This window comes from Scyliorhinus canicula, chromosome 8 (genome assembly GCF_902713615.1).
Source record: "Scyliorhinus canicula chromosome 8, sScyCan1.1, whole genome shotgun sequence".
Classification (NCBI taxonomy): domain Eukaryota; kingdom Metazoa; phylum Chordata; class Chondrichthyes; order Carcharhiniformes; family Scyliorhinidae; genus Scyliorhinus; species Scyliorhinus canicula.
The window spans coordinates 33,714,826-33,741,370 of NC_052153.1; the positions used below are offsets into that span (position 1 = coordinate 33,714,826).

At 45.5% G+C, this 26,545-nt stretch overlaps 1 protein-coding gene and 1 long non-coding RNA gene across 29 annotated transcripts in view; one reads left to right on the top strand and one right to left on the bottom strand.

The window, feature by feature from the left end:
• Nucleotides 1-26,545, top strand: part of adgrl3.1 (adhesion G protein-coupled receptor L3.1) — a 1,080,538-nt gene that overhangs the window by 210,487 nt on the left and 843,506 nt on the right. The gene's annotated exons all lie outside the window — the stretch shown is intronic.
• LOC119970179 lies at nucleotides 13,547-26,434 on the bottom strand. The gene is made up of 3 exons (XR_005461555.1): nucleotides 26,387-26,434; nucleotides 13,743-13,900; nucleotides 13,547-13,620 (listed from the first exon to the last, which is right to left on the bottom strand). It is a non-coding gene; the product is annotated as an uncharacterized LOC119970179 (long non-coding RNA).

Below are 26,545 nucleotides of genomic sequence, written 5' to 3' on the forward strand. Positions count from 1 at the left end.
CTCACCTGAACAATTTACCTTCCGCTGCCTCCCTCCACAGCTGATCTGCGAACATACAATTTCCCTTATCTCCATGTTCGCAAACTGCACCCCTTGCTCGTCTCAGTTGGCGCACCGCCTTCCTGGTGGACAGTCGGTTGAAGCTCGCCTGTAGTTCCTTCCTCTTTTCCAACTTTGCTGGGTCCCCATCTTCTGCATAACTCCTAACTACCTCCAACATTTCAGCTATTACCCTCTGTCGCTCCAAACTCTCTTTGTCCACCCTGGCCTTAAACAAAATCACCTCACCCCTCACCACTGCCTTTAGAGCCTCTCAGCCAACTGCCTTTGTCACCTCACCCGTACAGTTGAAACCTACATATTCCTCAATTACCTTTTCAATTTTGTCACAGAACCCTTGATCGTCCACCAATCATGACGTTGTTTTTCAAGTGTGATGTCACTCTCTGGGCACAGCCGGCACTGGTGATCACCTATGTTCTCACCTTTCCCTCAGCACTCCTGCTCCTCTCACTGCTCCTTCTGGGCCTTTTATAGGCCCTGTGCTGCCTTGGCCTTACCTGGGCCAAGTCCTCTGCGCTCACTTGGCATTCTCGCTCCTCTTGCTGCTGCTTTAGGGCATTTTGACACCTCTTATAGGTGTCAGCGAGAAGAACAAAGAACAATACAGCACAGGAACAGGCCCTTCGGCCCTCCAAGCCTGTACCAGTCATGATACTAACCATTATCCATGAATGAAGTTTCCCAGTGGCTATGCGAAAGAGGGACAGGCCTCCATCCAAATGCCCCTTCTCAAGAAGTCAGGAAGAGGTCTCTGGGAACCCAAGAAGAATAGGGGCAGCAGACAAACCCCCTTGGACCTCCACTCAGTATTCTTGGAGGGTGTATGGCTTTTTGGATGTGAGCCCATTGGATTGGGCCTCTGACCGCGGAGGGTGCTGTTGCAGCAGCTGTACCAAAGTAAGCCAGAGCCCTCTAGACCTCAAAGACACAGAAGACGCCTGCCAAAGTCATCAAGAACAACTGGTCAGCAGGCTTCTTCCACCGCTGTTTTGGATGTCAGGGTAGCACCTAGCTGCAGTGGCAGGCAATGAAACATGAAGAAATACTATGGTTGCACGGTCAAAGTTGAAGCACTGTTATAAATATACGGTCACTTGCTCTTAGAAAGTCTCATATGTTTTCATTGCATTTTCCAGTCATCCATCCTGTGCTGTGCGCACACGGTTTATTCTTGAGGAAAATCCAGGCTGGGCCCATGACCCCTGGAGATATGTGCGTGGGGAAGCATTGATCTTTGCCAGGGCACTTGCCAGCCTGGGCGAGAAGTCTCCCATGCACACTGCTCCTTTTTCATGCTGACCTCCTCCATTCCCAGGTCATTGCTTCAGCTGAATTATATGCTGCAGTTCTCCTTCATTTGTCCAGTAAAGCTGACCTGCAACTCCATCCACCCGATGACCCAACTCCCATCCAGCATCTCAACACCTTCACCGTGATGCACGGGATAGTTGTGAGCGGCCATGATGTGAATCACTTTTGAGGCGCAGTCCAATACCTTTGGTTTCCCCACCCCACAACATCACCCTTCCTCTAATGTAGGCTAACATTAACATCCCCTTCCTTCCCCATGAGCCCATCCCAGTAACTGTAGAGATACTCTCCCTCGCCTTGCCAACCACCATTATCCATGGTTATTTCCATCTACCTTCCAACAACCCTCAACCATCGTTGCAGGAGGATCACCCCACCCCCTGCTCTACTGGATCCCACTGCTTCCCATTAAAACTCACCATCCCTTCATATCACTAATTCTCATAGTTTGCCTCCAAATACTCAAGAATTAGACACTACAAACTCCTCACTCTGAATCTATCACCCTGCCTCACCACCCTTATCCACACCTGCAAACTGCCCGTCCACATCTGCACACCCCCAGCCCTTGACTCGGTCACTGCCGGTACTCCGTTATGGCCCTTCTAACGCTTCCAGTTCATAAACAACCTCTCCCATCCCAGGCTTCTTCAGCTTTTCATTCTTTTCCCCACATACTACCCCCAATGTCCACGTTTCCCCTCTAGGCCTCCTTACCTTCTCCACCTCTTCCATCTCCTCCTTGCCCCTGCAACATGAAGACCATTGCTTCACCACACAAACTGATGATGTTCACTTGCCTGAGTGATGCGACTGCTGCTGGAGAGCCCACCTGAACGATGTCCTGCCCTGTGGAATTCATTACCACAGGAAGTAGTTGATGCTAAAACCCTGAATATATTCAAGAGGCGGCTGGATATGGCACTTGGGGAGAATGGGATCAAAGACTATGGGGAGAAAGCAGGATTAGGCTATTGAGTTGGATGATCAGCCATGACCGTGATGAATGGCGGAGCAGGCTCGAAGGGCCAAAAGGCCTCCTCGTGCTCCTATCTTCTGTGTACCTATCTAATCGATGGAGCCTGTGGTGCTCAAGAAACCACCAGCTTCAGAGTCCTCCATTTTTCCAGTGTTCATGAGCTATCCTAGGCCTTCTTCTCGATACTACCTGACAAATGCACACAAGTGTTGGTCTGGCCGTGTTCTGGACCAGTGTGATTTCATGCTGGTGGGGGGATGATTGGATGGGGGAGGGGAACTCCATTCGGGGCCTAACTTGAATTCCATCAGTGGGATAAAAGGCTTTCCTGATGGCGTGTGGTATGATTGGCGACTCACCATTATCTTGTCATGATGGTTGGGACTGCAAGTTCTCTTCGTCAAGTCCCACTGTCTGGAAACCAATTCCCGCTTTCTGGAAACCAGTTTTCATGTTCATGCGGAAGTTTCCACTCCGCCTGTCATGATGCCTGTGATTCTGCCGATTCTGCCCATTGTGGCTGTTGCCTGTGAGACTTTTGCAGAGTCCTTGAATGATGGGATCCTAGTCAGCAGGTGATGGCTAGGGTGGCTGGGCATGTGAACTGAAGGTTATTCACACTGCCACACGTCACAGTATGAACGGAGCAGTTTCTCTCTGGAATGGAAGCTGTAGCTGGTATTGAAGAGCTTCTGCGGCATAAATGCAGTATAATTTGGGAATACATTTTGACGGGGATGTTGTGAAATAGACAGATGTTAGCAACTAATGTGAGCCTTGATTAGTAACCTTCTCTTCAAAAGGAATCATGTTGATATGAAAAATGATATCCATGGACTGATGAATTAATTGCTGTTTGTCATCATCTGAGACTTTATGCTTGGCTATTGCTCAGGTCAACTACTAGATAATAGATGGGGCTGATACAAAGTGAATAACCCCTCCTTTCACTTTGAGATGTTTAATTTTATCGGGTGTTTTAAATGAAACAGCTTGAGTAGCAAGTAAATGAAATATGGTGTCATAGTGATAAAAGCAGAAATTGCTACAAGATAACAGGCTTTCATTTCAAGCCGTTAGCCTTGGCAAAGTGGTAACAGCACCGATGTTGACCCCTGTGGCAAATTAAATCGGGATTAACACGTGTTGCTTGTTTGCATTTGAGCGATTTGACATCCGTCTGCATAATTTTTCACAGAAGAAAGCACGGCATGTTGTGTGATCAGGGAGGGTTTCCATTTTAACGGACAGCTTTTTTTGTCAGATACAGAACTTGGCAGCAATAAATGTGTTTTGTATGTGCAAATGCATCAAAGATGATGAAATCCAAGATTCAGAACCGAGAAATATTACAAAAACAGAAGACTGAAGAAGTGACATTTCCTAGCTGCAGTACAGTTTTAATTGTAGATTAAATATGCAGAAGAGGGTACTGGAATTTTTTAATGTTGGGATTTTTAAAAGTTGCTTGGGCAGGTTAGTGCTGGAGTAAAATAAAGTGCTGTCTCCTGAACTCAATTTTGTAAAATTTAGATTTTCAATTTAATTTAATAACTCATTGAAATGATTGAGGGTTTTTGTCAGGTCAGTCTTGCATGTAAATACCAATGCACAATGAATAGAGTTCATACTCAAATCACGAATGGCATTTCCCTTGTTTCAGCATTCAAAGTATTATGACTTTGTGTTGGCGTGTGTAATATCATACAGTGAATTTAACAGTTAGACCTGGCCCAGATTTTTGCAATGACAGAAGCCTCTCCACCATGGCGAAAATGGTGTAAGAGGTCGAAAATTGTAAGTCCCACCTGGAAAATGGCAATTCCCATTTTTCATGTATGCGTATTAAGGAAGAAGCTGGCGATTTAAATCATCAGCTGCCTCCACTCGAGTCAGATTTTGGTAAATAAGGAGTGTGAAATCCAAAGTGTGCAGAGTAAACTTGGTAAATGCAGATCAGTATTTGTTGGATAGCCAGGGGTACCTTTCGAGAGATAAGGAATTAACGTTAATCCTTTCCTCACTGTCCCAGAAGTGGCACAAAATCAATTCTAATTATCTTCCTGTAACCCACGGAAGTACGTAGTGGTGTTACTGGTTTCACAGGGCACCCTTGCACATGGAGACGAGATTATCATAGAACTTAACAGTGCAGAAGGGGCATTCAGCCCGTCGAGTCTGACTGGCCCTTGGAAAGAGCACCCCACTCAAGCCACACCTCCACTCTATCCCCGTAACATACTAACCCAACCTAACCTTTTTGGACGCTAAGGACAATTTATGGCCATCCACCTAACCTGCACATATTTGGACTGTGGGAGGAAACCGGAGCTCCGGAGGGTTGGGCCCCCCACATCTGGGGTTGGGCCCCCCACATCTGGGGTTGGGCCCCCCACATCTGGGGTTGGGCCCCCCACATCTGGGGTTGGGCCCCCCACATCTGGGGTTGGGCCCCCCACATCTGGGGTTGGCCCCCCCACATCTGGGGTTGGCCCCCCCACTTTTGGGGTTGGCCCCCCACTTCTGGGGTTGGCCCCCCCGCATCTGGGTTGGCCCCCCCGCATCTGGGTTGGCCCCCCCGCATCTGGGTTGGCCCCCCCGCATCTGGGTTGGCCCCCCCCGCATCTGGGGTTGGCACCCCCCCACATCTGGGGTTGTCCTCCCCTCATCTGGGGTTGCCCCCCCCCCCCCACATCTGGGGTTGGCTCCTTCCCCACATCTGGGGATGGGAGTGGCCCCACACATTAGGGGATGGGGGTGGGATGGGAGTGGCCCCACACATTCGTGGATGGGAGTGGGATGGGAGTGGCCCCACACATTCGTGGATGGGAGTGGGATGGGAGTGGCCCCACACATCTGGGAGTGGCCCCATACATCCGGGGGTGGGAGTGGCCCCACACATGCGGGGTAGGGGCCTACACATCCAGGGGTGGGGGAGGGGCCCACACATCCGGGGATGGGGGTGAGGGCCCACACCTCCAGGGGTTGGCGGGTGTGGTCCGGTCCCACACATGCCCTGCCGGGGGTGGGGGTGGTGAAGGAGCAGTGGGGGCGACAAAGGCTGCGATTGTAGGGCGGATCCAACGGCCAGACCCCATGACGGCGGACAGGCAGCTGTCCACCCAACCCGTTCACTGTCGCGGTGCAGGCAGCCCGGCCGTTCTGACGTGTGCCAGACCCACCCCCACCTCCCTCCACCTCTTCCATCCCTTGTGGAACCGCACATAGATGATCTTGTTTATCCTCAAGAGGCCCTACCGTCTCCCTAGTCACCCTTTTACCCTTTATGTATCTGTAAAAGCTCTTTGGATTTTCCTTTGACTTATCTATCAAGACAATCTCATGTCCCCTTTTTGCCCTCCTGATTTCTCTCTTAACAATACTGTGACAAGCCCTATACTCTTGAAGGGATCCATTTGATCCCAGCTGCCATGCATGTCATTTGCCACTTTCTTTGGAAAGGATTTTGGAAAGGAGTAAAAGCAACAGGGTTGTTGTGATGGGAGACTTTAACTTCCCCAATATTGACTGGGACTCGCTTAGTGCCAGGGGCTTGGGCGGTACAGTTTGTCAGGAGCATCGAGGAGGGCTTCTTAAAACAATATGTTGATTGTCCAACTAGGGAATGGGCTGTACTGGACCTGGTATTGGGGAATGAGCCCGGCCAAGTGGTAGAAGTTTCAGTAGGGGAGCATTTCGGGAACAGTGACCACAATTCAGTAAGTTGTAAAGTGCTGGTGGACAAGGATAAGAGTGGTCCGTGGGCGAATGTGCTAAATTGAGGCAAGGCTAATTTTAACAATATTAGGCGGGAACTGAAGAACCTAGATTGGGGGCGGATGTTTGAGGGTAAATCAACATCTGACATGTGGGAGGCTTTCAAATGTCAGTTGAAAGGAATTCAGGACTGGCATGTTCCTGCGAGGAAGAGGGATAAATATAGCAAAATCACGATCTTTGGATAACGAGAGATATTGTAGGCCTCGTCAAAAAGAAAAAAAGAGGCTTTTGGCTGGGCTACAAGGCTGGGAACAGACGAAGCCCGTGTGGAATATAAGGAAAGTAGGAAGGAACTTAAGCAAGGAGTCAGGAGGGTTAAAAGGGGTCACAAAAAGTCATTGGCAAATAGGGTTAGGGAAAATCCCAAGGCTTTTTACATGTACATAAAAAGCAAGAGGGTCACCAGGGAAAGGGTTGGCCCACTGAAGGACAGGGGAGGGAATCTGTGTGTGGAGCCAAAGAGGAAAGGGTGAGGTATTAAATGAATACTTTGCATCAGTATTCACAAAAGAGAAGGAATTGGTGGATGTTGAGTCTGGAGAAGGGTGTGTGGATAGCCTGAGTCACATTGAGAGCCAGAAAGACGAAGTGTTGGGCTTGTTGAAAAATATTAAGTTGGATAAGTCCCCAGAGCCTGATGGATCTACCCCAGAATACTGAAGGAGGCAAGAGAGGAAATTGCTGAGGCCTTGACAGAAATCTTTGGATCCTCACTGCCTTCAGGTGATGTCCCGGAGGACTGGAGAATAGCCAATGTTGTTCCTTTGTTTAAGAAGGGTAGTAAGGATAATCCAGGTAACTACAGGCCGGTGAGCCTTGCGTCAGTGGTAGGGAAATTACTGGAGAGAATTCTTCGAGACAGGATCTACTCCCATTTGGAAGCAAGTGGTCGTATTAGCACGGTCGGCAGCACTGTTTTGTGAAGGGGAGGTCGTGTCTCACTAACTTGATAGAGTTTTTCGAGAAGGTTACAAAGATGATTGATGCAGGTAGGGCAGTGGATGTTGTCTATCTGGATTTTAGTAAGGCCTTTGACAAGGTCCCTCATGGCACACTGGTACAAAAGGTGAAGTCACACCGGATTAGGGGTGAGCTGGCAAGATGGATACAGAACTGGCGAGGTCATAGAAGGCAGAGAGTAGCAATGGAAGGGTGCTTTTCTGATTAGAGGTCTGTGACTAGTGGTGTTCTGCAGGAATCAGTGCTGATACCTTTGCTGTTCGTAGTATATATAAATGATTTGGAGAAAAATGTAACTGGTCTGATTCGTAAATTTGTGGACGACACAAAGGTTGGTGAAATTGCGGATAGCGATGAGGACTGGCAGAGGATACAGCAGGATTTAGATCGTTTGGAGACTTGGGCGGCAAGCTGGCAGATGGAGTTTAATCCAGACAAATGTGAGATAATGCATTTTGGAAGGTCCAATACAGGTAGGGAATATACATCCTCCTGAGTTCCAATCATGGACCTGGACAATTCTGCATTTGTTTTCATTGGAATCGATTGTGTTGCACATGGCACCGGTGTTAGCCCCTCAACGGTCGCTGAATCGGTCCAGTTTTGCTGTCTTAGAAGTCCACATATCCTGCCCCAGCGTCAACACTTAGTCTCAGGAATGGAGAACCCCGTCCAAGATCTTTCATATTGAAAGCCCCATCATAGACACGTAAAACTGATAATTCTGATGTTGAGGTTGAGAAGCAGGTTTTAACCAAGTTAAACATTGCCTAGCGATGTAGACAGCTCAAAAAGAAGTGCTTTCGAAGTGGCATCATTTCAGGTTAATTTTATTACCTCAAAGGAATGTGTTGTGACTGTACATTGATACCAACATTTTTGTCTGTCTGAATACATGAAACCCTGTTTGTGTGCGCAGTCCTCGCTGCCAATGTCACCCTTCGTTAGTCACATGTTATTGTCAAATATAAATGACTGATTTCTGAGCTGAAATAAACTAGATGCAAATATTCTGCTTTAATTTGTACAGTAGTGGCTTCTTTTAACTAAAGTTTGCAAAGTTATTATTTTCACTGTCTGAACATAATCTATCAGTAATTGTCCCTTTAGTTTGTGCTGAGTAAGCTTGATCTCAGCAACAGATGGGGCTACAATTGACTTCTAGGCCCATGTAGGGGCAATTTAGCACGGTCAGTCCACCTAACCTGCACATTTCTGGACTGTGGGCGGAAACCGGAACACCCGGAGGAAACCCACAATGACACAGGGAGAAAGTGCAAACTCCACACAGTTACTTGACGCTGGATTCGAATCTGGGTCCCTGGCGCTGTGAGACGGCAGTGCTAAGTGCTGTGAGACAGCAGTGCCGCCCACGTGTCTCATATGAAGTGTCAGCTCTGTTGCTGGTGTAAAATTGCAACAAAATGTTATCAAAATATTATAGAGGTTTAAGGTCAGCAAAGTCAGACAAATGTTTTTAATGTGGATATGGCTTTTAGGCTTATTTGTTAATCTTGCATGAGTAAATTAATTTTTAAAGAGAGTGAAGCAAGGTCAAAAACACAATGCAGTGATGCAGCTTTGTGTATCCAAAGCAGATTGTGCATGTCTCTCCTACTGTATAGTGTAGTGGATAGGGACAATTAGCAGCACCTCTGCTTTGCTGCCCTTTCTGGCTGAGCAGCTTGGGAAGCTTCTGGAGACTATTGACCAGCCCTTCACTCCTAGCATTTTGTCCATAGCTTCAAGAATCGAGCCATGCAAATTGAAGGGAGGAAATTAATATCTGAAGTAAAATGTTTTATTATAGACATAAGCAGTTGAAAATGTGGGTGTATAATGCATATTCTGAAACAGCCAATTCCAACATTTAACTAAGGTGTTCAAAGAAATGATTGAACAGTATGATTTGAATTGTCAGTGACTATTTGTACTCTGATTTTGTTGATTGACTCTTTGGGTCATGTGAGATGCCACCTTTAGAAGTTGAGCAGAAAGCACTGCATGGCTGAGCCAAATAACAGACAAGACACTGAAGGAAAGCAATTCATTGGGCATTTGTGGAACTGTGAAAGAAATTACAGAGCAGCAAAGAGCAATGAGCACGAAGAAGGGAAAGTGAGGTAATGCAAGGCTAATTGAGAACTCTGGTTAGAAGATGTAGTAGAGAGATTTTCAGTGGAAATGGTATGCAGGAAGTATAGAAACAGCACAAGAGAGATGTGCAGATAGGTAAAAAGAAAAGTTAAAAAGTGCAGTTGCAAGGGAAGATCTGTAGGAATACTCTATTGTTTATTTTAATATATCTTTGTTTTGTTTTGTGCTATATGCTCAGTGCCTTTTCGTTTACTGCATTGTAGACTCTGGAGGTATCCAGATTTGCTGATCTGCACCATGGCTATTGCGTTGAAGAATTTTTCCATTTATTTGATGTTTTTTGAAATTTGACTTCAGGGGATAGTGCAGTGTGGCTGATATTGATACAAGGCAATTGAAAATAGGGAGACATAGAATTTACAGTGCAGAAGGAGGCCATTTGGCCCATCGAGTCTTCACCGGCTCTTTGAAAGAGCACCCTACCCAAGGTCAACACCTCCACCTTATCACCATAACCCAGTAACCCCACCCAACACTAAGGGCAATTTTGGACACCCAGGGCAATTTATCATGGCCAATCCATCTAACCTGCACATCTTTGGACTGTGGGAGGAAACCGGAGCACCCGGAGGAAACCCACGCACACACGGGGAGGATGTGCAGACTCCACACAGACAGTGACCCAAGCCGGAATCGAACCTGGGACCCTGGAGCTGTGAAGCAATTGTGCTATCCACAAGGCTACCGTGCTGCCCTAACATGCATGACAAATAAATGCCTTAATTGACTTGACCCATTTTGCAGCAGCACCTGCAAAGAGATTTGTGACTTCAATCACTCAGAATCTTAGGTTCCTCAATATTACAAAGTTGATGCAAAGTAGATGTATATTTATGTCGGCAAGATCCAATAGAATTCTGGTCGGGAGTAACCAGAAGGGTTTGGAAATTTCTACCTGAAATTCTAGTATTACTGTGAGGACTTGCCATTGACAGACTAATGTGAGGGTTGCATGGGCCATTCCCCTATTCACAGAGGTTTTTCTCACTTGGGATGACCAATCCACTTGAGTTGTGTGGAAATTCAGACCTTTGGAACATTATCCTTTTGTGGTTGAAGAAACTCAGTGACAAAGTCGCACTGATCTATTGTCTGTCTTCACTTTGTTGAGACTGGTCACAGGGAATCCAGTTGGTGATTGGTTTAATTTCTGAAAACTTGCTTAGTTTCGCACTGGCTTTTCACATCAAAGGGATTTGTTCCCAGTTTTGTTTGCAAGACAAAGTGGGGGGAAAAAACAACACATTTTACAGTGTAGCCCACAGACTATTTGTTTTCCAGCACAATTTTTAGGTTGTACCTTTAGTACTAACTTGAAAACTGACTCAGTCTTAATGAGTCAATGTCTAGGACAGGATCTTCCTAATTAATTCCTAACTGTGTTGAGTTAACAGACCTGAGCCAGGATGACATTAAGGCTTCTGTACTTTTGTCTCACTGCACCCCACCTATGTGAAAAAATCCATTTATTTCTTAGAACCTTTATCTGAAAAAGCATGTATGAATGTCAGCCAAGTCCAAACCTCTTCTCATTTGTTATCAACCTCATATTAAACAGCCTGTCAACACTAGTTTCTACTCTCTTAACACAAATGGACAAAGAATTGGAGGATTGCTGGCACCCAGCAAGACTTGGCACCTCCTGCAAAAAGAGACGGAACTACGTGCAATGGATAAATTAGGTGCAACTTCCTCCAGCCTTGCTGCTCTTTGATTCTTTTACTTTGGAATTTTGTACATTTGTCCCATCTACTTTGGCTCAGTATTCCTTGATGGAACTCCCTTAGTGACTTCATCCCCTGTCCACTTCTTGCTGCACCTTCATATCTTACCTTTTGACGAATTTCCATCATCCCATCATGACTAAATAAATGCCTGTTTCCCTATTTACACAGATAATATGGAATATCACATGGAACAGCTGAGGTGAATAACATTCAAGAAGCAGTTTGATAAGTCCGCAAGGGAGAAAGGAATATAGAAAATTGAATTTAGACGAAATAGGTTGGGAGGGTGCTTGTGCGGAGCATAAATGCCAGCCCAGATGGGTGAGGGTGAATGTCCTGTTTTCTGTATTGTAAAATTCTATCTAATTGTGAAGCACCTTAGAATTTGATTCTGAAAGTGCTATGTAATTTGTGTGGGATGCAAGAGAGAATTAAAATCATAGTTGTTGTATTTTCAGCTTTTGCAGCCATGCAATTTGTACATTGTCAATTTTGCGAAACTATTATTCTAATGAAAATGACTGGGCTAGTGTATGTCTAAAATAAATCAGTGTTGGTACAGTGAAAGTATGGAGGTAAAACACAACTGGTGAGAATTCTAGTGAATGAGAAGTCAGGAATATATTCCAACCGGGTTAAATTGGACGGTAATTAGATACAGAAAATTCTGTAGTTTGCCACACTGTTGACCATTTATTTTGCTGTTTTGGTTAACATTGAGTGGAATTGTGAAACTTGACTTTAACCTTTTCTTATAGTCACAGTGTTCATATGGCTAGCACAGTTGAATTTCTGATCAATGGGAACCCCAGAATGTTGATAGTGGAGGATTCAGCGATGGTGATACATTGAATGTCAAGGGGTTAATGGTTAGATTCTCCCTTGTTGGAGATGACCATTCCTTGACACTTCTGTGGTGTGAATCTAACTTGCCACTTATCAGCCCAAGCATGGATATTGTCCAGGTCTTACTGCATTTGGACATGGACTGCTTCATTAATTGAGGTGTTGCGAAGGATGCTGAACATTGTGCAGTCATCAGCAAACCTTCTGACCTTAATAATGGAAGGAAGGGCATTGATGAAGCAGCTGATGATGGTCAGGTCTAGGACGCTACCCTGAGGAAATTCTACAGTGATGTTCTGGAACCGAGTTGATTCACCTCCAATAACTCCAAACTCCTTTATGCCAGGCATGACTAAAACCAGCAGAAAGTTTTCTCCCCGATTCCCATTAATTCAAGTTTTGCAAGGACTCCTTGATGCCACACTCGGTCAATTTCTGCTTTGATGTCAAGGGCAGTCACTCTCTCCTCACCTCTAGTGTTCAGCTGTTTTTATCAATATTTGAATCAAAGCTGTAATGAGGTCAGGAGCTGTATTCTTGTGGCAAGACCCAAACAAAATGATTTAGCTCTTGATGGAGAGGTAGAAACATTTGCGTTGATACCAACTCTGATATGCTGACTGAATGAAATCATAGGTGTACGAAATTTGTAACAAAGGGTAGTCAGCTCAAATGCTGCACAAACCCATTCTCAGACAGTACTCTGAACAAAGAGAACACCTTGGTGTGGCTGATGATTTATGCATCTGTGAAGAGAGCATAGGCATCCTGAGAGTTCTGAGGCTCAACATACAACAATGATTGTATTTAGGACATTTGGGCATCACAAAATATTGAGCCAGAGCAAGATATTCTATTTGGTGGCCAGGTCTCATAAAGTCAGTGTTGCTCGTTATGCTCTCTCCTTAATTGGCTCTGTTTATGACGGTTAATATGGTCGCCGTCTTTAATTCTAATTATGCTTGCTTAAGAGTCACCAGGTATCTTTTCGATACCGCTACAAGGTTCAAAACCGAATCCTGATCAAAGACTCGATACACCAGTTAGTAAGTTCAAAATCAATACTCATTTATTTGCACACAGTCAATTATACTCATGCACAAACTCTACTAATTAAACTATCACTACTACTAAAAGCCAAAACTTAGCTTTGGGTGCCCACTCAGTCAGAGGAACAATGGCCGTTGTCCGGTTCTGAGGCTGCTGGCATCGAACTTGTATAGAATAGTAGCTAGGAGCGTCTATCTCGTAGCATGCGTTGACTTTAGACTTACTTGTCTGGTGCAGCTGCGAGGCGCTGCTGAGAGCCAAGGCCAAGAAGAACTACTCTTGCTTGGGGGCTTCCTTTATCCCCCAAAGGGGCTTCGCGCGCTTTTGGGCGGGCCTTGAACTTGGCCCCAATTAATTGGACCATATCCTTATCATCGGTATTGATTTTCTCCAATAAAGGGGTGGCTGCCTGATCGCTAGGTGACCGTTGGCCTGCTTTTGTTTTAGTCTCCTCTGGCGACGGGGTGTCTGCTTTGGTATCGTTTGCTTAAATGTTTCTCTTCTTTCCCTGGAGATAGCTCATTAGTATGCTAATGGCTTTGCAGTATCAGTCTTGTCTGGGAGCTGCAAACTTCAATCACAGACAAACCTTGCACCTGCTTGCTTTCTTAGCATTGTCCAATTTTCCCTTCATTCTCTGCAACTGTCCATTTTGTAATCGGGACGTGGCCACCCCAGGTGTATTACTTGTACCATTCATGGTTAAGAGACAAAGAACTTAAGCTGTCATCTTCTTTCCCATCATGACTGTAAGTGAATGACAATGAAATATAAGGCAATAAATGACATGTTTGTTTTGGTAACCACAACGACAAATTTAAAATTCACATCAACATTATCAAAAGGACTCAATGGAATCTTCAACTCACCTGCCAAACATGTGTTGTTCTTTGAATTACATATTCTGGTACACAGAAATATCCTTCGAGTTGTCATGTTTCTTCACTATTTTCAGGTTTTCACAACATGCTAAGAGTAGGTTTGTTTATATTCACAGCTTTCTTGGCTTCCGTACAATAAGCATGACCTTGTGTAAAGTACATTTTTAAATAATCAATGAAAACGTTGCAGAATTCTGCGACAATAGTCAGTTACAATGTTCGATGTGCGGACACAAATACTGAAATAAGGACTGGATGATAGACGGAGGGTGTTGGACAGCGTGGAGGGTGCACATAGGGAGGACAAACTACTGCGAAGGGAAGGGAGGCAGTCACCGAGGACCTAGAAAGGAGGCACCTCCTCCCTTTCACTGGTCAGCAGCCCACATGGTCAAACCTGCCAGGTAACAGGTGGCGTTCAAGCTACTCACCACCTGTTGATTCCAAGTGGCAGTGAAATGAGGTTGTTAAATGGGTAATTGCCCACTTAAGGTGGCGAGCCACTTGACCACTTCCCTTAGTTTGTAAAATCGTGGCAATGGCATGGATGGGCATGTGGCTGCACCAGTGATGGCAAAGCGGCCTATTTCACCTGTCCATCTACTTGCTTTCCTACCCATTGGTGGCCCAAGCAATCCTCCTCCTCCTCACACTTTTGGATATTCACATGACATTGTCACAATGCATTAATTAGGGTTTTCCTTTCATGTATTCAGAAGAAGGAGAATGTTGGACAGTCAGGAAGACCAACTACTCATCAGAGGAGAAAGGGAAAGAGAGAAAGGAAGGGCAGGAAGAGGCCACTGGCAATCCGCCTCTACAGCTGGAAATCAAGCTGTGGTGGGGGTGGGATGAAAAGCCCCACCCCCATGAGTTTCATTGTTTTGCTGCTGTCAGCGCTTATTGCATCATTACTTTGGTGATGGTTTACATTTTGGATGGATAACCCCTGGTGTCCCCCAAAGTCATTTCATGGCCCCCTCCTCAGCTCATCTCCAAATTACTCGGCCTGCTTTCTTCTACCTCCGGAATGGTGTCTATCTTTGTCCCTGCCACAGACAATCTGCTGCTGAAACCCTCGCCCATATTTCATTTTACCTCTAAACTGGCCTATTCCAGTGCTATTCTGGCTGGCCTCCCATATTTCACACTTCATAAATGTAAATTAATCAAAACTTCCACTGTCCATATCCTAACCCATACCAACTGCAGTTTATCCATCACCCATATGCTCTCCAAACTGCATTGGTTTCTGGTCCCTCAGCACCTAAGTTTAAAGTGCTGCAGTTGCAATACTATTGTCTATCATATACAGTGTCTATTAGATAATAGACACTGGCTTTGTCTATGGCCGTTGAAGTGTATTTTACAGTTTCATACTAGTTACAGATATTACATTCTGCGGCATGGTAGCACAGTGGTTAGAACAGTTGCTTGACAGTGCCAGGGTACCGGGTTCGATTCCCGCTTGGGTCACTGTTTGTGCACATAGTCTGCACATTCTCCCCGTGTCTCCGTGGGTTTCCTTCGCGTGCTCCGGTTTCTTCTCATAAGTCTCGAAAGATGTGCTGTTAGGTAATTTTGACATTCTGAATTCTCCCTTTTTGTAGGTGAACAGGCGTTGGAGTGTGGCAACTAGGGGATTTTTGCAATAACGTCATTGTGGTGTTAACGTAGGTCTAATTGTGACAATAATAAAGATTATTATTATTAGTAATATTTGCGCTGCACAAGAAACATTCATGAAACACAAATGCCAGGCAATGACCATCTCCAACAAGATAATATCTAATCATTGCTCCATGACATTCAATGATATTACCATGGCTGAATCGCAACATTCTTTGGGTTACCATTGACCAGAAACTGAAATTGACCAGTCCTTCAAATAAGTGGCTACAAGAGCAGGTCAGAGGTTGAAATAGCTGGGGCCTTAACAGACATCTTTGCAGCATCCTTGAGCACGGGTGAGGTCCCGGAGGACTGGAGAATTGCTAATGTTGTCCCTTTGTTTAAGAAGGGTAGCAGGGATAATCCAGGGAATTACAGACCTGTGAGCTTGACGTCAGTGGTAGGCAAACTGTTGGAGAAGATACTGAGGGATAGGATCTATTCACATCTGGAAGAAAATAGACTTATCAGTGATAGGCAGCATGGTTTTGTGCAGGGAAGGTCATGTCTCACAAACCTAATAGAATTCTTTGAGGAAGTGACAAAGTTAATTGATGAGGGAAGGGCTGTAGATGTCATATACATGGACTTTAGTAAGGCATTTGATAAGGTTTCCCATGGCAGGTTGATGGAAAAAGGGAAGTCGTATGGGGTTCAGGGTGTAATAGCTAGATGGATAATGAACTGGCTGGGCAACAGGAGACAGAGAGTAGTGGTGGAAGGAAGTGTCTCAAAATGGAGAAGGGTGACTAGTGGTGTTCCACAGGGATCCGTGCTCGGACCATTGCTGTTTGTGATCTACATAAATGACCTGGAGGAAGGTATAGCTGGTCTGATTAGCAAGTTTGCAGGTGATACTAAGATTGGTGGAGTTGCAGATAGCGATGAGGACTGTCAGAGAATACAACAAAATATAGATAGATTGGACAGTTGGGCAGAGAAATGGCAGATGGAGTTCAATCCAGGCACATGCGAGGTGATGCATTTTGGAAGATCAAATTCAAGAGCGGACTATATGGTCAATGGAAGGGTCTTGGGGAAAAATGATGTGCAGAGAGATCTGGGAGTTCAGGTCCATTGTACCCTGAAGGTGGCAACGCAGGTTGATAGAGTGGTCAAGAAGGCATACAGCATGCGTGCCTTCATCGGAAGGGGTATTGAGTACAAGAGTTGGCAGGTCATGTTACAGTTGTATAGGACTTTGGTTCGGCCACATTTGGAATACTGTGTGCAGTTCTGGTCGCCACATTACCAGAAGGATGTGGATGCTTTGGAGAGGGTGCAGAGGAGGTTCACCAGGATGTTGCCTGGTATGGAGGGTGCTAGCTATGAAGAAAGGTTGAGCAGATTAGGATTGTTTTCGTTGGCAAGACGGAGGTTGAGGGGGGACCTGATTGAGGTCTACAAAATTATGAGAGGTATGGAGAAGGTGGATAGCAACAAGCTTTCCCCAAGAGTGTCAGTTACAAGAGGTCACGATTTCATGTTGAGAGGGGGAAAGTTTAAGGGAGATGTGCGTGGAAAGTTTTTTACGCAGAGGGTGGTGGGTGCCTAGAACGCTTTACCAGCGGAGGTGGTAGAGGTGGGCACAATAGTATCATTTAAGAGGCATCTAGACAGGTATATGAACGGGCGGGAACAGAGGGAAGTAGACCTTGGAAAATAGGAGACAGGTTTAGATAAAGGATCTGGATCGGTGCAGGCTGGGAGGGCCGAAGAGCCTGTTCCTGTGCTGTAATTTTCTTTGTTCTTTGTTAGGATTTCTGTGGTAAGTACCTTACCTCCTGACTCCCCAAATCTTTAATAAAAAATTATTTCATAGGGTATGGTTGTCGCTGGTTAGGCCAGCATTTGTTGACCATCTCGAATTGCCCTTGAGAAGGTGATGGTGAGCCACCTTCTTGAACTGCTGCAGGCCATGGCAGGGCAGCACGGTAGCATTGTGGATCGCACAATGGCTTCACAGCTCCAGGGTCCCAGGTTCGATTCGGCTTGGGTCACTGTCTGTCTGGAGTCTGCACATCCTCCTCGTGTGTGCGTGGGTTTCCTCCGGGTGCTCCGGTTTCCTCCCACAGTCCAAAGATGTGCAGGTTAGGTGGATTGGCCATGATAAATTGCCCTTAGTGTCCAAAATTGCCCTTAGTGTTGGGTGGGGTTACTGGGTTGTGGGGATAGGGTGGAGGTGTTGACCTTGGGTAGGGTGCTCTTTCCAAGAGCCGGTGCAGACTCGATGGGCCGAATAGCCTCCTTCTGCACTGTAAATTCTATGATAATGTCTATGTGGTGTAGGTACACTCACGCTGTTAGGAAAGGAGTTCCAGGATTTGGAACCAATGACGATGAAGGAACCTCAATATGGTTCAGTCAGGATGGTGAGTTACTTGGAACGGAAGTTGGGTGGGATGTCAATCAAATGGGACTGTCAAACCATGTACATAGAACATACAGTGCAGAAAGAGACCATTCGGCCCATCGAGTCAGCACCCACCCACTTGAGCCCTCACTTCCACCCTATCCCCGTAACCCAATAACCCCTCCTAACCTTTCATGGTCACTAAGGGCAAATTATCATGGCCATTCCATCTAACCTGCACGCCTTTGGACTGTGGGAGGAAACCGGAGCACCCGGAGGAAACCTGCTGGGTCATGGTCTGTGCGGAGTCTGCACGTTCTCCCAGTGTCTGACTGGGAGAACGTGCAGACTCCGCACAGACCATGACCCAGCAGGGAATCGAACCTGGGACCCTGGCACTGTGAAGCTACAGTGCTAAGCACCTGTGCTGCCCAAGAGTGCAGCCCTTTCATCAGGAGGAGCTGTGCTCTGAAAGCTAGTGATTTGAAACAAACCTGTTGGACTTTAACCTGGTGTTGCAAGAATTCTTACTGTGCCCAGGTAAGGTAAGGATGACTGATTTCCTTGCCTAAAGGACATTAAGAAATACAGAAAAATAAAGTGCAGAAGAGACCCTTCGGCGCATCAAGTCTGCACCAACGGATGAAGACACCTGACCTGCCTACCTAATCCCGCTTGTCTGCATTTGGCCCATAGCCATAGCATCAGTGAACCAGATGGGTTTTTATAACAATTGTCAATGGTTTCATGGACATCATTACTGAGACTGGTTATTTTTAATTCCAGAATTTTTTTATTAGTTGAGTTCAAATGACACCAACTGCATGGCCATATTTGAACCAGTGTTCCCAGACAATACTGCACTGCTGCCATCCTTTAGATATTTGTCCATATTTGTCTAGGGGCTGATTTAGTTTAGGGGCTGATTTAGCTCACTGGGCTAAATCGCTGGCTTTTAAAGCAGACCAAGCAGGCCAGCAGCACGGTTCGATTCCCGTATCAGCCTCCCCGGACAGGCGCCGGAATGTGGCGACTAGGGGCTTTTCACAGTAACTTAATTGAAGCCTACTCGTGACAATAAACGATTTTTCATTTTCATTTTTCATTTTTTGACCATCTGCAGGAGCGTGATAGAATATTCTTCACTTGCCTGGATGAATGCAGCCCCAACAACATTTGAAGCTCAATAGAATCCAGAACAAAGCATCCCACTTGATTGGCGCCCCATTGTTGTACCTGCAAAACCACAGATATTTTTTGCTTGTTTACTTACTGAGAAGTTTTACCCAGGGGACCTTATTTGTGAGATGAACAAAGGACAAAACAGGTTCACACTTTAACTCAACAAAATATGACTCAGACTCACAGCTGAGCTTTGGGTTTGACTCGCACTTAGTGAAGGAGGCTTGCCAGGCCAAGGATCACTCGATATGGGTGTCTTCTCTGGGATCGAAACATCGGGACCTTTCTTCTTGCGATGGTTGTGCCTGACTCCCAGGTGTTCGCTGAAGATCTGTCCCTTTCTTTGTACTCGTATGCTAGAATTGAGTCATAGGTATACGTCCACCACTAGCCATTATCCCATCCAGACCTCATCTTGTTAATGGGAAAGAGAGGATATTCCTTTTTATCCGTGGTGATTCAACCAAGGCCCATTGTCCTCTGAAAGACCCTCGGCTGACCAGCCATTAGCTCATTATGGAGTCTGGTGGCTTATTTTGTCTGTCCTTCATCCTGCTGCAAAGTTGATCACCTGTGTTTGGTTTCTTACATATTCATAGCATGGTCTTCTTCTTTGGAGTGGGTAATCACAAAGTCTGTGGCAGCGAGGACATGTTTATGCCTTGACTTGAGTGCAGGTGGACAGAATCTATTCCAGCCAGGGCCTCATGAGATAGTTTCTGTTCCTGGCTATGTGCATCTTCTCAGCCCGTTTTAAGTATCACACCATCTACCTTAAAGTATTCATTCCCTCCAGCATCAATATATGGTGGCAGCAGATGTACAGCAGCAACTCACCAAGGCTCCTTAGACTGCATCATCTAAGTCTGTGACCCCTATCACCTAGAAAGTCAAGAGATATATAGGGACACCACCATCTGCAAATTGTCCTCCAAACCACACAGCATTTTGACTTGGAACTGTATCGCTGTTCCTTTATGGTCACCGGGTCAAAGTCCTGGAGCTCCCCCCCCCCCCCCCCCCCACCATCTCAAATGTGGGTGTTACTACAACACATGGATTGCAGGGGTTTGAGAAAGCAGCTCACTGCCATCTTCTCAGGGGCAATTAGGAATGAGCAATAAATGCTGATCTAACATCCATAGCTTGTGAAAGATTTTATAAAGCATGTGCAGTGTACATGGCAAAAACAAGGAAAATGACGCTAGGAGCAAAAAGCAGTGTCATCTGTGATTCTGAAATGGGAATGGAGTATTTAACTCCGATTGTTACCCTTCTAATTTGAAAATGTGATAGATTACCATTTAGTCATTTGTTTAGAGTTGCCACAACACTGAATTTCTTGGTGGGCTGTACTGATTCATTTATTGCTGCAAGCTAGTTCTTGAAGGATCACAGTTTGAACTTTCCTTGCGAGTAGCTTTCAAATGAGATGTAGGAAAACAATGCCTTTCAACTATAGCTAGTAAGAGTAATAATGCTGCAGCGCCAGGGAAATCTGGAACGGGGGCTGGTTTAGCACAGGGCTAAATAGCTGGCTTTTAAAGCAGACCAAGGCAGGCCAGAAGCATGGTTCAATTCCCGTTCCCGCCTCCCTGAACAGGCTCTGGAATGTGGCAACTAGGGGCTTTTCACAATAACTTAATTTGAAGCCTACTTGTGACAATAAGTGTTTTTCATTTCATTTCATTTCATTTCATTTTCGAAAGGCATTCTCTGATTTAATGGTTTAGGTCAGTCTAGCCAAGCAGTGCTAGGCCTGTCAAACCATGATTGATGTACTAGTCAGTATGCTTTAGGACCTAGGTGCTCGTCTCTCTATCTGGATGTTTCATGTTCGAACTGACGCTAGATTCATTTGGTAGAATCATTACATCTGCTTCATGTAGACTCTATGTAGTTTAGCAGCCATGAACGGATGCAGTGTACACAGCTGTGTTGTACACCCTGTAGCAGTGTGATCCATCTAATGTATAAATAGTAAACCTATACAACAATGCACGTGTGGTGCGAACCGAACTGAGCAGACTGGCTGTGAAGCACTGAGGGCCAGCAATGGAGCAGCTCTACTTAGAACCTTGCAATAATTTAAAGTGCTGGAATTTTATGTGAACACAAAGCTAAGTTTTACATTTGGGTTTCCAAGCATTTGCTATATTCAAAATTCTACCCCAATTGGGAAATCGGACTCCCTGGTTACCAGAGATTTAGATTTCATATTTTCCTATCTATTTACATAGGTCAGCAAAAGGGTGGCAGCCCTCCTTTCTGTAAGTATATCCATAGTTGCAATCTTTCCTCAGTGATGATTCCTACTCAAAACACCAGTCTCATGTAGAACAATGTTATTGTTTATTTTCTGATCATTTTGGCCATGTTGGGATTTGGAGTGTGCGGCTGCGTAGCTTGCTTGTTATTCTTTTTCGACCGAGGATTGAAGAAGTACAAAGCTGCCTGTGCCATTTTTGGAAATCAAACTGCAACCCTTTTGAGAAGTAATTTGTTCAACATGAATTTTGAATGATTAAGCAAAGGTTGGTTATTTCCCTATAGAACAGCTTTACAATGTCTCTGAACCAGTTGATATTTGCTCTTCGTGCCTGTCTGCAAAGTCTGTCTGTGTGTTTTTCATTGGGCCCAGGCAATGTAAACATTGTTACAGGTTACATTACATGCATGTAATGCTTGTGCTCACTTTGCACCTTTTTCTCAGTGCATCATATAGCGCAACAAATTAGTTCAGCTGTAATCAACTTGTTAAACCTTCCTGTGATTGAGAATCAATGGCTCCGGTGAAAAGCGGCATTTGTCTTGTGGCCAGATTTCACATTCCCTGTTGACGGCTGCTTTTTTAATGTCGTCAAGTTGGCTGTAAATGTTTGGTTTTAGAGTCACTAATGGTGTCCGTGACAAATTTGTTTTGCTTAATTTCAGCTTGGTGTCACTTATATGAAGTCACGGAAAGTCCACACCGAGGTGTATCTAATAAATGTAGGTTTATTTACAAGGCTATAATACACAGCTTCCGGTAGAGCCTAACCAGGTCTTAACAGTCAGTACGGAACTGGCAGGCTTTGGGTGGAATTCTCTGATGATGGGACTATGCCCCTGAGATAATGGGCGCAAATCACTCTGGGCTTTTTTCTGAAGTCCAATACGGGGCCCTGCACATCCGGCTGCGGGTCCGCACATGCATCTGCAACATGGACCCACACAGCGGGCTGGCCGCCACAGTATAGGAGCCCCCCCCCCCCCAGATCACACGAGCCCACCGATCGGTGGCGCCCCACCCCCTCCCCCCACCAGGGCGACCACGGAGTGTGTCAGCAGATACCACTATGAGCGCCCGCTGGGTGGAACCATGAATGAACCATGCCAGCGGGAAATCGGCCAGTTGCCGGCGGATAATTGCTGCGGGGGCCTCTTTCATGGCCCCCGACCAGCACCACGTCGACCGCGCGTGTGCGCACGACTGGCGGCGATTCTCTGGTCCATGGGAACTGCGGGAAGGCGTCAGACCTGATCGTGGGTCTGACGCCCCATTCTCTGCCCCTGCACCGAGCGGTATTGCGGTGCGGAGGCTCGGAGAATCCCGGCCTACATCTACAATATGGAAATGAGGGTTGTGGGGAAAGAACAAAGGGCAAGAGTAATTAAACGACCAACAGTGTTTCTTTTCCAGTTCCCTTTTGCAATTGAATTACAAATGCCCTCCACTACATCACAGATTTCTCACTTTTATTCTCTCCTTTTAACTTCTCATGCATCCCTTCCTCGCAAGATGATCTTCAACCTACATATTCTGATAGGTTATTGACATCAAGCGTTCACCCGATTTCTCTCTACACTGACCTGTTGGTTGTTTTTTAAAACTTTTTTCCAATTAAGTGGCAATTTAGCGTGGCCAATCCACCTTACCTTGCACATCTTTGGGTTGAGGGAATGAGACCCATGCAGACACGGGCAGAATGTGCAAACTCCACACAGATAGTAACCCGGGACGGGATCGAACGGGTCCTCAGTGCCATGAGACCTGTTGGATGTTGCATGCATTTTCTATTTAGATTTTAAGAAAAGCTCCCATGCCCTAACCAAATCTATTTCTGTGTTTCTCAAATTGATGCAAGATTTTCTATTTTGCAGTTTAAAAACAGGGCAGAATGGGGAATGAAGTATGGTTGCTACTTATCCTCCAAATTTTATCCTGCCACATATGACGACTTCATCTAGCCTCTTCCTGCACATCAGGAGATTGGTAGTCTACTGTTTAAAAATCCTTTCTCATGACCCACACCTGCTGTCCACAAACCTTACTGCTTATTGCCACAGATTTGGATAACATTTCTCTGCTCTCCAACTATCACTACGCCCTTAGTTTTAAGCCACTGGATGCGATTTACTGGCCACGTTCTGTCCGAATCTGGACCGGACACACCAGTAGATCCTGCGAGAGGCGTCATCTGGAATTCCCTAATGAGACATTGTGATCTAGATCCCTCCAACAATGGGCAGGTTCCAGACTTACATAGTTTTTACCTATGCTGATTCCAAATCTAACAGGCACCCGGGACCTACTGACTTTGCTGAAGAGATTCCAGCATGGTGCTGTTTTAACACTGGTCCCCACAAATGGGGAGTAAGTAGAATGGCACTTGGGAGAGGTCTCCAAAGTGATAAGAGGCCATGGGTGGTTGGCCTCTGGCAGTATGTTATTCTGGCACTATTGATGCTACCTGGGCACCTTGGCACTGCCAGTCTGACATCCTGGCAGTGCCAAAGTACCCAGGTGATATTTTGCCTATGCCAGGGATCGAGTTAGCGGGTGCCCTGCCTGTCTGAGGTGGGTTGCAGAGGGGCTCTAGTACCCCCCAACAGATGAGTTGGGGCGTTGAGGGGGTCATGTCAGAGTGTCGAGAGAACAGTGGTGTCCGATCTCTTCCTGCATTGACGAGCGGAGCTCCTCAATGAAAGAAGTGAGACTGAGTGCAGCCGCGGTGGGGTATCCCTGCTGAGGCCCAAAGAAAACCCAATGCCATTATGTAGCGGGAACATTCCCGCCTCTATAAGCACTAGGAACAACCCCGCCAATCCCATCCAGAATGGACTCTTCTTTTCATTAGTTCGCGCCCAGTGTTCCTAAATAATTTTCCAATACAACTTCATTTGAACACTTGAAAATCAACCTAACCTGCACTGTGGGAGGAAAGTGCAGCACCCGGAGGAAACCCACACAAACATGGGGAGAATGCTTAAACTCCCCACAGACAAACAAACAAAATTAATGCAACTCAGACGTGAACAAACATAAAGCAACAGAATAACATTCATTGCATAATTATAAATTTTGCATGGTAAAGATCAGAAAATGTAACTTTGAAAATCAATGTTTTTTAAGTACTTAGTAGAAATGTTTTTTTATATACTCCCAGTCCATTATTACACCTGAGCCATTCCACTTCATGGACCTTGGCCAGGGATCAATGAAATGTAAATTGAGTGTCTTGACGTGACTGATGTTAAGCTCAGCACGTTCAGCGGCATCAGGATGATGGAGTTGGGCTCAGACAAGTCGAAGCTCAACAGCGGAAGGATCACAGCTGGATTCCTAAATGAGACTGGCATTCAAGACTCAGTAAATAAGGAAGCCCATGGTTTGGAAAAAGAGAAGGAAAGAAACCGAGAGATGAAGAGGAAATTGCCAGTGTGGGGCACGTTCTCGGAAGCGGGGAAGCTTGCAACCCCTTTTGCTGCTCTGTGACGCCAAGTAGGGTCACAAACCACAGTTTGGATCCTGGATCCTGTCTAAGCTCTGGCCACAGTGCAACATTTTGGACTGTGCTTGTGAAGATTCCCTTTAGAATCTGACTTTACTGTACTTCAGGGTTTCCCAAACTTTCCAGTTGCAGAACCCTTTTGACCTCCCAAGTGTACGGAAGGAACCCTGAGAAACATTCTTATTATACTGATGAATTCAACCACAAAAATTATTATTAATGAGCAATAGGTACAAACATACTCAAACAAACTCAAAGGATGTTTTTATGTCTTATATGTTTCCGTTTATTATTGTAATGGGTCTGTTTTATTATAAAAATTTTGGTAGTCAAGTGTGGGAGGTTGAGATAAATTTAGAGAAGAAAGGGAAGAGAGCAAGGGAATAAAGGAAATGATACTGGCAGGAATGGACTGAGTGTACAAACTTAAGAGTCAGCCAGCAGATAAGGCTCGAGGATGCATAAATAGTAAAATGACAGAACTAAAGGCTCTGTATCCAAGTGCCTGTCACATTCACAACAAAACGGATCAATTTTGAACCCGAATATAAGTAAATATGTATGATCTAATGGCTGTTAACTGAGTCATGGCTGCAGACCCCTCCAATTCTCCAACATAACTATTGCGGGGTCCTCGAGCCCCACCTCATAAGGGCAGGACACCCCGGGGCTCGATCCATGGCACAAGCAAGTTGACACCCAGGCACTGCCAGCGCCTCACCAGCCTGGCAGTGCCAAGGTGTCAAGGTGGCAGTGCCAAGATGCTCGGGTGGCAGCTGGATTGCCAAGGTACCACCCTGCCCAGAGCCTGACCATCCGGGCACCTCTAATGGCCCAGGAGACCTCTCCAGGTGCTGTTACACCTGGTTGACATTTTTGCAAAATGGCGCCAAAACCTCTCATGTCCCAGGAGCAGGCATTTGATCCCGGGCCTCGGGACATCAAGACCCTTACTGCTCACTTAAATATGTAAATCTGGATCCTGTCCAGTGAGGGCAAGATCCAGATCACATTCCGAGAGTTGCAAATCTCACGAGAGGCCTCGTGCAAAATGTAATGGCCTGATCGTGTCAGTGAGTGGGGTGCGATGATGCCAGTCGATCACGCCCATAGAATCAGTTTGGGTAGAAACAAGAAATAGTAAAGGTAGACAGTCACTAGTGGGAGTAGTTTATAGGCCCTATAACAGGGCTTTAGAGAGTTTAGAGCTAGAAATATTGGGGGTTTGTGATTAAGGCATAGTGATGATCATGGGTGATCTATAAAAGAGTTTCTATAGGTATTCAAAAAGAAAAAGAACAAGTAGGCATTGGTCCTCCAGAGAATGAGTTGGGGAATGGAAGATAAGGAAATGAATAGAATAGATATTTTGCATCTGACCTTGTGGTAGAGGATGCAGACACCATCCCAAATGTCATAGATGTTTTAAAGGTGATTCCCCAATGTTGTCTGTGAATAATGCATTTTTGGGTATATATATTTTATCCATTGACTGGGAAATAAGTTTTTTTTTAAAGCCAGCAGAAAGCCTTTCCCTTATAAGTAAAAAGGTTAGTTTATACTCTATTGTTCTGGAAGTTATTTAAAAGATAAAAATTATTAACACTCACCACACAATGATTAGTCACAAATGAAGATAAAACAATACTTACAAACGTAAATCAAGATTATTCCATATTCAGTGCAGGTCTGATACGTTGTCAAGTTGAGAGCTTGTGTTGTCTGAAGTGAAGGTTTTGAGGATGTAGAATTGTCTCTGCAGCTGGGAAGACTTTCAGGTCAAATTGCCAGAGATTGCATAACAGGTGAGC